Genomic DNA, 10,067 nt, shown 5'->3' on the forward strand with positions numbered 1-10,067 from the left:
AAATGTCATTCAATGTACGTACACCAGGTACGTACATGACGACCCCTTTAAATAAATAAATCCCAAATGTTTTTGCATTTTAAAGATTAAAGACAGCCTCATAAATTGGATCCAGTTGCAAGTAAGCAGTGAATGCAATTGCACAGAAGAGGAGATCAAATTATCTAGATTCTCTTAAGAACTAGAGGAATTGAAGTAAAGTATACAGTAGAGCTTTACAAACATTTCATGTTGGTGGCATACTTTTTAGACATGCATCATTTTGTGACACAGTAATTGAGTTGTACAAGTAAACCAGAGGTTATAAGAGATAATAATAATAATCTTTATTTATACCCCGCCACCATCTCCCCAATGGGGACTCGGAGTGGCTTACATGAGGCCAAGCCCAAACAACAAAATACAATAAAATACAACCGAAAAGGCAAACAAAGCACAAAACGTAAACAAAGCAAACATGGACACATGCATAAATTGTAATTTTTAAAATGTATGGGAACACAAAATATCTCATGAAAACCTTTCATTTATATTTTTAAAACTAGCTTAGGTGCCCAGTAATGCCCAGATTAGGTCTCTGGTAACAATAAACATAAAAAGTATTACTTGTTGGCTTTTGCATGTTTATTCTTATGGATACTATAACTACATTTCCCATCATCATCTGTCATTGTTCCAACTCCATCCATAGGTTTGTGTGCCAAGTTTGGTCCAGATCCATCCCCATTTAGGTTCACATCACTCTTCGGATAGAAGTGTACTAACTTCCAAAAATTCAAGGTCAGCTACCCCCAAACTCCAGTCTGATTTTAACGATTTAAAGTTGGCCATGATGGGTATGAGTGCCAGATTTGCTCAATATAAATTGTTATTTGAGTTCATAGTATTCTCTGGATGTAGATGAACGACAACTCCCAAAAAATCAAGGTCAGTCCTGCCAAACCCCACCAGTATTCAAAGTTGGCCATGCTGGGTATGCATGCCCAGACTGATCTAGTTCCATCAGCGTCTGGGTTCAGAGTGTCCTCTTGATGAAAGATGAACAACAACTCCCACTATGGTGGGTCAATCCCTCCAAACCCCTCCAGTATGTTCTGTTGGTTATGGGGATTCTGTGTGTCAAGTGTGGTCCAGATTTGTCACTGGTGGGATTCAAAGTGCTCTCTTGATGCAGGATAAACTACAATTCCCATCATGGTGTGTTAGTGCCCTTACACCCCTCCAGGATATTCTGTTGGCCATGTTGGTCTGTGTGCCAAGTTTGGTCATCACTGGGAGTCACAGTGCTCTATAGAATTTGGAGTTGTCTTGGAAATCTGTTGCCCACAAACATATAAACTTTGACTATATAAACCAGGCATGGGCAGACTTCAGCTCCCACAATTCCTAACAGCCAGTAGGAATTGAAGTCCAAAACACGGGAGGGCTGAAGTTTGCCCATTGCTGGTATAAAAGATATATGATTTATTGCTTATTTCATAGAAGTTTCCTGTTAGATTTGCTGACACACTGCAGTCGTGACACAGAGCTTGGAAAGTTTTAATATATTCAATTAACACAGTGAAATTTTCAGAGTTTGTCAACAAAAACCTCTTTGGAAACTGCTACCGATCTTTGCTCATGAAATGACATCCTGTCCTAAATTATCAGCACTTTCCAAATGAACAGACATGCACATAAAGTAGGGAAAAGAGAGGAACCTTTAATCTAGCCAAGACATTCTTGCTCCACCCGCTCAAATTTGCTTCCCCAAGGAGAAGCTAATGAGACGAGGGTGTTTCAGTCTCCCTACAATGCACATCTGTTCCATTTTATGCCAACAGAAACTTAACATTTCAAACAACACTTGTGCTGGCAAAACATTGTAAAAAGAAGGAACAATGCTTTTGACCCACAAACTTGTCATCTTAGGTCATTAATCTTTAATTGACTTATATGTTCTGTCAGATAGGATAGCAACATTACCAACGCCTACATACAATAAAGTAATCAAATGTATGAAAACGCAGTTTAAAAATATCCATAAGCAAAGAGCAGCACATCCTAAGAGGCGGTGATGGCGGTAAACTTGACTGATGAAACAGCAGAAGACTGACTTTCAAGATGTTTGACTTTTGATCTTTATTCATAGAATCACTGAGTTGGAAAAGAACTCGTGGGCCATCCAACAGTGCAGTACTGAACCCTCATTTAGCAAACGGAGGCCCTTTCCACACAGCTGAAAAATATCCCACATTATCTGCTTTGAACTGGAATATATGGTAGTGTGGACTCAGATAACCCAGTTCAAAGGAGAAATTGTGGGATTTTCTGCCTTAATATCTTGGGTTATATGGCTGTGTGGAAGGACCCTAAGGGTGTATCAACTCTGCAGGATTCATGTAGTTTGGCACCACTTTACCTCCCATGGAGCAATTGTAGTTTTGCAAGGTCTTTAGCCTTCTCTGCCAAAGAGTGCTGCTCCCTCATCAAATCACAACACTCAGGATTCCACAGCATTGTCTAGCTGAATTAATTCTACAGATGCACTCTAAGTGTCATGGTTTCCAGTGCTGAGTGAACCTTTTTGCTTACTGGTAGACTTTTAAAAACTTTAGTGGCCTCCACTGTTTCATTTCAGATATAGATTATCTGCTTTGAACTGGCTTATATGAGTCACCACTACCAGATAATCTGGGATCAGATCCTGGGATATAAAACAGTGTAGAAGGGGCCTCAGATGAAGAATGATAGAGGAGCCCCCGGGCGCAATTGGTTTATTTATTTATTTACATTATTTATATTCTGCCCTTCTCACCCGGCAGGAGACTCAGGGCGGATTACAATGTACATATACATGGCAAACATTCAATGCCACAGACACACAACAAATATAGACAGAGACACAGAGGCTATTTAACATCCCACATTTTCATGATAGTATTCTGGCCACCAGGGGAGTTGTCACTTCACCGTCCACTTGTGACACTGACGGAGCACTTCCTCATTCTTTTGCATTGTTGCTAGAGATTTTTATGATGTCGTAATTAGTTAAATTAGCCTCCCCGCATAAGCGGTACCTAGATTTCCTACTTGACAGATGCAACTGTCTTTTGGGCTGCAAAGGTCAACAGCAAGCTTCACAGATAGTCGGAAGCTCACTCCGACCCGAGCTGGCTTCGAACTCATGACCTTTTGGTCAGTAATGATCTTAATGCAGTTGATTCCCATCCAGCTGTGCCAAAGTCCCGGTGTGCTGGCAGGACTGAAGACCAACAGGAGAGAGTGCGGATGAGCTCCCTTTGTCAGCTCCAGCTCCCCATACAGGGACATGAGAGAAGCCTCCCACAAGAATGGTAAAAAAAATCAAACATCCGGGTGTCCCCTGGGCAACATCGTTGCAGACAGCCAATTCTCTCACACCAGAAGCAACTTGCAGTTTCTCAAGTCGCTCCTGACATGAAAACAAGAAAAGATGCAGAATAGTATTTAGATAGCCATGATCCTTAATATATTACTCAGAACCCAGCCCTAGCTATGTGAATAGGACTCACTGTAGTGTGCATATTCAGTCATCAGTGGAATCAGTGATCAATATCGCGCACTGTTTTGGAAGACTCTTGCTGTGAATATGCCCATTCTAAGTTCTCCAGCTGTAAGATGATTCACATCTTTAACCACAGTGACAGGCGAAATGAATTATAAGCTACCATCCACAGTCACCATACTGACAGCTATGAGATGTGGTGTAAATATACAACTTCCTCCTTCCTGAATGCCTCACCTTCATCCTCTCTTCGTTTAGGTTTCCTCCGCACGTGCCAAGCACACTCTTGGCCAAGAACCTGCTTAGAGGCTTTCCCTTAATGAACACCCAGGGCTTGATGACAATGCAACCACTACCCTTTCTAATAAGAAAGGCACGTTGCCACCAATTTAATCATACCATACATCACAGCTGCCGTGCTCATAATTGTTAGCGCACATGTCATGCTTCCTGTCACACCAGCAAAATATGGGCACCCTGAGATTTTAAATGGCCACAATAACATCTGCAAGCCGGCCATACTAATAAGGTAGAGTGAAATGCAGAGAAGAAATGGATGGAGAAGGGCAATGGAATATCAAGAAGGAGAGATGGGTTAAAGGCCCACCTTCATGCACTTTCTAAACCAGCCTTAAGTGAATGTTGTTTCTATCAACAATGGAAAAACAATGTGATATATTATTGCGATGTGCCTTTGTTGTTTTCGACTTATGGAAGTTGTTTCCGTGAGCTGAATTTGGCCTGCCATGTCATTTTATGTGGCCTCCACTGGACTCCTGTAGTCCTCATATTTAGATGTTATTCCTACAGCTGATGGGAGTTGTAGAAAAAGTATTACATTATTATTATTATTATTATTATTATTATTATTATTATTATTTGAAAAGAGCCCCTGGTGGTACAATGGGTTAAACCTTTGGGTTGGCAGGACTGTTGACCGACAAGTCAGCGATTTGAATCCGGGGAGTGGGGTGAGCTCTGGTCTGTCAGCTCTAGCTTCCCATGCTGGGACATGAGAGAATCCTCCCACAGGATGGTAAAAAATCTGGGCATTCCCTGGGCAACGTTTCTGCAGACCGTAAATTCTCTCACATCAGAAACATCTTGCAGTTTCTCGAGTCGCTCCTGACATGAAAAAAAACCCTGAAAGGCTGCAGTTTGTTATTTTCAGTGGGGTCTGAATTTAGATACAAGGCTTGTGGAGATGACGTCTGACTTAAAATGTCTTTTAACCTTTTCCCAACCTCAGAGCTGTAAGGGCTGCTGGGTTGCAGTTCCCATTATCCCCGGTCTGAATGGCCGATAATCAAAAACAATTATCAAGAGTCTGGAGAACAAGCCCTATGAGGAGCGGCTTAAAGAGCTGAGAGGAATCAAGATGAGGGCCATGTGAGGGGAAGTCATAGGGAGGAGGGAGCAAGCTTGTTTTCTGCTGCCCTGGAGACTAGGATGCGGAACAATGGCTTCAAACTACAAGAAAGGAGATTCCATCTGAACATTAGGAAGAACTTCCTGACTGAGAGAGCTGTTCAGCAATGGAACTCTCTGCCCCAGAGTGTGGTGAAGGCTCCTTCTTTGGAGGCTTTTAAACAGAGGCTGGATGATCATCTGTCAGGAATGTTTTGAATGCAATTTTCCTGCTTCTTGGCAGGGGGTTGGACTGGATGGCCAACGAGGTCTCTTTCGATTCTATGATTCTGTAATGGGGGTTGTCATTCAATAGCATCTGGGCATTTTTTGCAAGAGTGTTGCAAGTTTTATTCTCGAGATTAGTGGTTTTTAATCGTGGTTTTCTTTTTTTTATCTGTGACTTCCTTTTGTTATACATGCCTGCGCTGTGATCTTGTTAGTGTATGCCAATAAAAGCTGCTGTTGAACAAGGGAAATAATTGTGTAGAAGAGAGCTTGATACTGTTTGATGATCATTAGGATAAGGAATCAAAAGCTCTTAACTACAAATATCCTCTGCAGTAAGGCCTCTGCTATCTTTGTATAGGTAAATCATTCCCAGAAAAGTCTTAGAAATGTCAACAGAACTAACATTTCAGCAGAAGAAACTCCTTTGATCCTTCCAAGACAACAGACCATGAAGTTGCTTTGGAGACTGGTATCATCTTACTCATCCCTCTGAAGATCCATGACCAGTATCCCACTTAAATCCTTCTGCACCCCATTTTATTCTTATCCCTCTCAGCACACAACTACGGCTGTGTCTACACCAGGCATGGGCAAGCTTCAGCCCTCCAGGTGTTTTGGACTTCAACTCCCGCAATTCCTAACAGCCGATAGGATAACATCTGTTATAGAACTCCAGTATGATGATGGCAACATCTGTGCGCATTCAGAAGATCTACAAACCACTCTAAACACCTTCGCAGAAGCATATGAGAAGCTCGGCCTGTCATTGAACATCAAGAAAACCAAAGTGCTCTTTCAGCAGGCACCAGCCAATCCCTCTCCAATGCCAGAAATACAGCTTAATGGTGTAGTATTAGAAAATGTTGACCATTTCTGCTACCTTGGCAGCCATCTCTACACAAAAGTCAACATTGACACCAAAATGCAACACCGCCTGAGCTCTGCGAGTGCAGCATTTTTCTGAATGAAGCAGAGAGTGTTTGAGGACCAGGACATCCATAGGGATACCAAGGTGCTTGTATATATAGCTATTGTCCTCCCAACCCTGCTACATGCCTGCAAAACATAGACTGTCTACAGATGTCACATGCAACTCCTGGAACGATTCCATCAGAGCTGCCTCTGGAAAATCCTGAAAATCTCTTGGATAGACAAGCTGACAAACGTCAGCGTGCTGGAAGAAGCAAAGACCACCAGTATTGAAGTGATGGTCCTCTGCCATAAACTCCGCTGGACCGACCACGATGTCCGGATGCTCGACCACCGTCTCCCAAAGCAGTTGCTCTACTCCGAACTCAAGAACGGAAAACGGAATGTTAGAGTGCAGGAAAAGAGATTTAAAGACGGGCTTTAAAACTTTGGCATAGACACTGAGAACTGGGAAGCTCTGGTCCTTGAGCACTCCAGCTGGAGGTCAGCTGTGACCAGCAGTGCTGCAAAATTTGAAGAGGCACGAATGGAGGGCGAAAGAGAGAAACGTGCCAAGAGGAAGGCGAGTCAAGCCAACCCCAACCGGGACCGCCTTCCACCTGGAAACCAAAGCCCTCACTGTGGGAGAAGATGCAGATCAAGAATAAGGCTCCACAGTCACCTACGGACCCACCGCCAGTACACTGATCTTGGAAGACTATCCTACTCAGACAACGAGGGATCGCCTAAGTAAGTAACAGCCGATAGGCTGTTAGGAAATGTGGGAGTTGAAGTTCAAAACACCTAGAGGGCCCAAGTTTGCCCATGTCTGACCTACACTGTAGAATTCATGCAGTTTGGTGCCGCTTGAACTGCAATGTATCAATGCTATGGCAGTAGTTTGGGGTGTGACTCCAGCACTCTTTGGCAGAGAAGGCTAAAGACCATCCAGAACTACAACTCCCATGATTCCACAGCACTGTGCCATGTCATTTAAAGCGGTGCATTCATTCGATGGTGTAGATGTCCCCTCTGTAAGCACAGTGTAAACACCTGCAGCTTGAATATTGGACCCCAATAGCTCCTCTGAAGAAATGGACAGAAATCCTAGAAAGCACACGCTAAGATAAGCCAATGAGTCTTAAAGGGACCATCACTACTTTTAATACTGAAATAGATTAATCCAACTATTTCTCCCAGCGCTACCAATAGCCTAACATAATCAATACCAAAATAATACATCTATTATGAGATCAGGACGGTCAAATATTTTCTGTGTTGTTTTAAAATCTCTTCCCTGCCTACATGCATTCCAATAAAAACTTTTTCAGCACAGACAAGAAGTCTGCTGACGAGTGACAAATCAACGCCTGAACTCTCCATTCCAATACCAAACCAAAGGAAAACGCAGAGAGGATGTTACCAGAACGAAGCAGGGAAATAAATAATGGCAGAGGAGTGGGAGAATTTCTACATCCCAACAGGCATATAGAGAGTAAAGCTGGCCCTGCAGCTTCCTTATCGTGGCCTTGGATGTATCTGAACTGTAGAATTCACGCAGTCCAACACCACTTTAACTGTCCTGACTGGATGCTATTGAATCCTGGGATTTGTAGTTTAGTGAAGGGTGAAAGGCCTTGTGAAACTGTAACTACCATGATTTCACAGCATTGATTCATAGCAATGTCAAACTGTGTTAACTCTACAGTGTAGAGTTAACTCTATTGTGTTAACTCTCAGCTTAAGCGGCTGAGGGGGAAAAGGAAAGGGCCTGAGGCTGCAGAGAAGGTGCTTAGCCTTATCTGCCAACTATAAAGCCCAATGTACCATTGCATTGGGATTGTGGGAGTTGTAGTTTCAGTTTGGCATCACTTTGAATGCTATAACAGAAAGCTATATCATTATGGGAGATGTAGTTTCACAGGGACCTTAGATTTCTCTGCCTAAGAGTGCTGGTGCCTCCCCACACGACAAAGCCCAGTGTGCCACTGCATTGGGATTGTGGGAGATGTAGTTTCAGTTTGGCACCACTTTGAATACTATAACAGAATGCTATATCATTGTGGGAGATGTAGGTTCAAAGGGTACTTAGCTTTCTCTGCCAAAGAATGCTGGTACCTCCCCAAATGACATAGCCCCATGCACCACTGCACTGGGATTGTGGGAGATGTAGTTTCATTTTGGCACCACATTGAATGCCATAGCTGAATGTTGTATAATTGTGGGGAATGTAGTTTCTCAGGGTCCTTAGCCTTCTCTGCCAACTACAAAGCCCAATGTGCCATTGCATTGGGATTATGGAGTTGTAGTTTCAGTTTGGCACCACTCTGAATGCCATAACAGAATGCTATATCATTGTGGGAAATGTAGTTTCTCGGGGTCCTTAGCCTTCTCTGCCAACTACAAAGCCCAATGTGCTTTGGGATTGTGGGAGTTGTAGTTTCAGTTTGGCACCACTTTGAATACCATAACAGAATGCTATATCATTGTGGGAGATGTAGTTTCACAGGGTCCTTAGCTTTCTCTGCAAAAGAGTGCTGGTTCCTCCCCAAAGGACAAAGCCCAATGTGCTATTGCATTGGGATCGTGGGAATTGTAGTTTCAGTTTGGCACCACTTTGAATGCCATAGCTGAATGTTATATCATTGTGGGAAATGTAGTTTCTCAGGGTCCTTAGCCTTCTCTGCCAACTACAAAGCCCAATGTGCCATTGCATTGGGATTGTGGGAGTTGTAGTTTCAGTTTGGCACCACTTTGAATGCCATAACCCACTAGTTCTCAACCTGGGGTCCCCAGATGTTTTTGGCCTTCAACTCCCAGAAATCCTAACAGCTGGTAAACTAGCTGGGATTTCTGGGAGTTGTAGGCCAAAAACATCTGGGGACCCCAGGTTGAGAACCACTGCATGACCGAATGCTATATCATTGTGGGAGACGTAGTTTCACAGGGTCCTTAGCTTTCTCTGCCAAAGAGTGCGGGTGCCTCCCTACACGACAAAGCTCAGTGTGCCACTGCATTGGGATTGTGGGAGTTGTAGTTTCACAAGCTCTTATGCCTCCTCGCAAAAAACAGGACCCCCCAGCATTAGAAAGTGGTGTCAACCCGCATCAACTCTGCAGTGTAGGCGCACCCCCAGCAGGGGGAGGGGGCAAGAGCAATCGTGGGGCAAGAGGGTTGTTTACGCAGAAGACAACACACGCAGAGATCCCTTTGGAGAATGGAGAGGCCAGCGGCCAGATCCACGAAAGTGGGGCAGCCTTTTGGGGAGGGAGAGATTGGCTGGAGGAAGGAGAGTGGCGCCCTTTCATGGCCCCCAACGCAGAAACCCGGGGAAGGGATGCGCCCAGGGGGGTCACGCGTGGGAATGGGGTGTATTGAGGGATAGGGGCTTCCTACCGTCCTGGGGCCCCAGCAGCAGGAAAGGCTTGCTCTCTTTCTCTCTCTCCGCCGCTTCCTTCCAACGCTACGGAGGCAGCGCCTGCTTCATTCCCGGGGATCCGGGCCGGCCACCCCGCAGCCTCCCAGGTTCGAGCCCGAGTCGCCAAAAAGATAAAATAATAAAAAGGGGGCTGTCCTTATAAGGGGGCGTCGTTCAAGTTCCACCCGTTTCCGGAGCCGAAGCACACTTGCTGCCTCTTCCTCTCGAGTTGGCGATTACCTGAGTCCTCCTCCTCTCAGGTGTCTTGGGAGAAGAAGGGAAAAAACACCATCACGGTTTTACGGTTCTTTCTTGGTAGGAAAATTGAGCCCCGGTCCCTAGAGCCGAAAGCCAATCCGGAGACAGCTACGTAGAAGCAGCCTGGCTCAAAAGCGAAAGGAAGGAGGAAATGAGCCAATGGGGAAAAAGGAGAGGCGGGGTTTGAAGGGGAGAAAGAGCGCGGCCTTAAAGGAGCAGCTCATTCATTGGGGCAACAAGAAGTAGAAACGCAAAACCTGCTTTTATCCCAGGCCTTTCCAGACAGCCCTATATCCCAGAATATCAAAGCAGGAAGTC

At 44.5% G+C, this 10,067-nt stretch overlaps 1 protein-coding gene across 1 annotated transcript in view; it reads right to left on the reverse strand.

Annotated features, from left to right (window-relative positions):
- The window catches only part of TPRA1 (transmembrane protein adipocyte associated 1), a 42,569-nt gene extending 32,742 nt beyond the window's left edge, over positions 1 to 9,827 (reverse strand). Inside the window, exon 1 of the mRNA XM_060766193.2 lies at positions 9,470 to 9,827. The gene's annotated coding sequence lies outside the window, so the exon portion shown is untranslated. The remainder of the gene's footprint in view (positions 1 to 9,469) is intronic.
- Positions 9,828 to 10,067: the final 240 nt, after the last annotated feature.

The sequence above is a fragment of the Anolis sagrei genome, chromosome 2, assembly GCF_037176765.1.
Source record: "Anolis sagrei isolate rAnoSag1 chromosome 2, rAnoSag1.mat, whole genome shotgun sequence".
In the NCBI taxonomy this organism is placed as follows: domain Eukaryota; kingdom Metazoa; phylum Chordata; class Lepidosauria; order Squamata; family Dactyloidae; genus Anolis; species Anolis sagrei.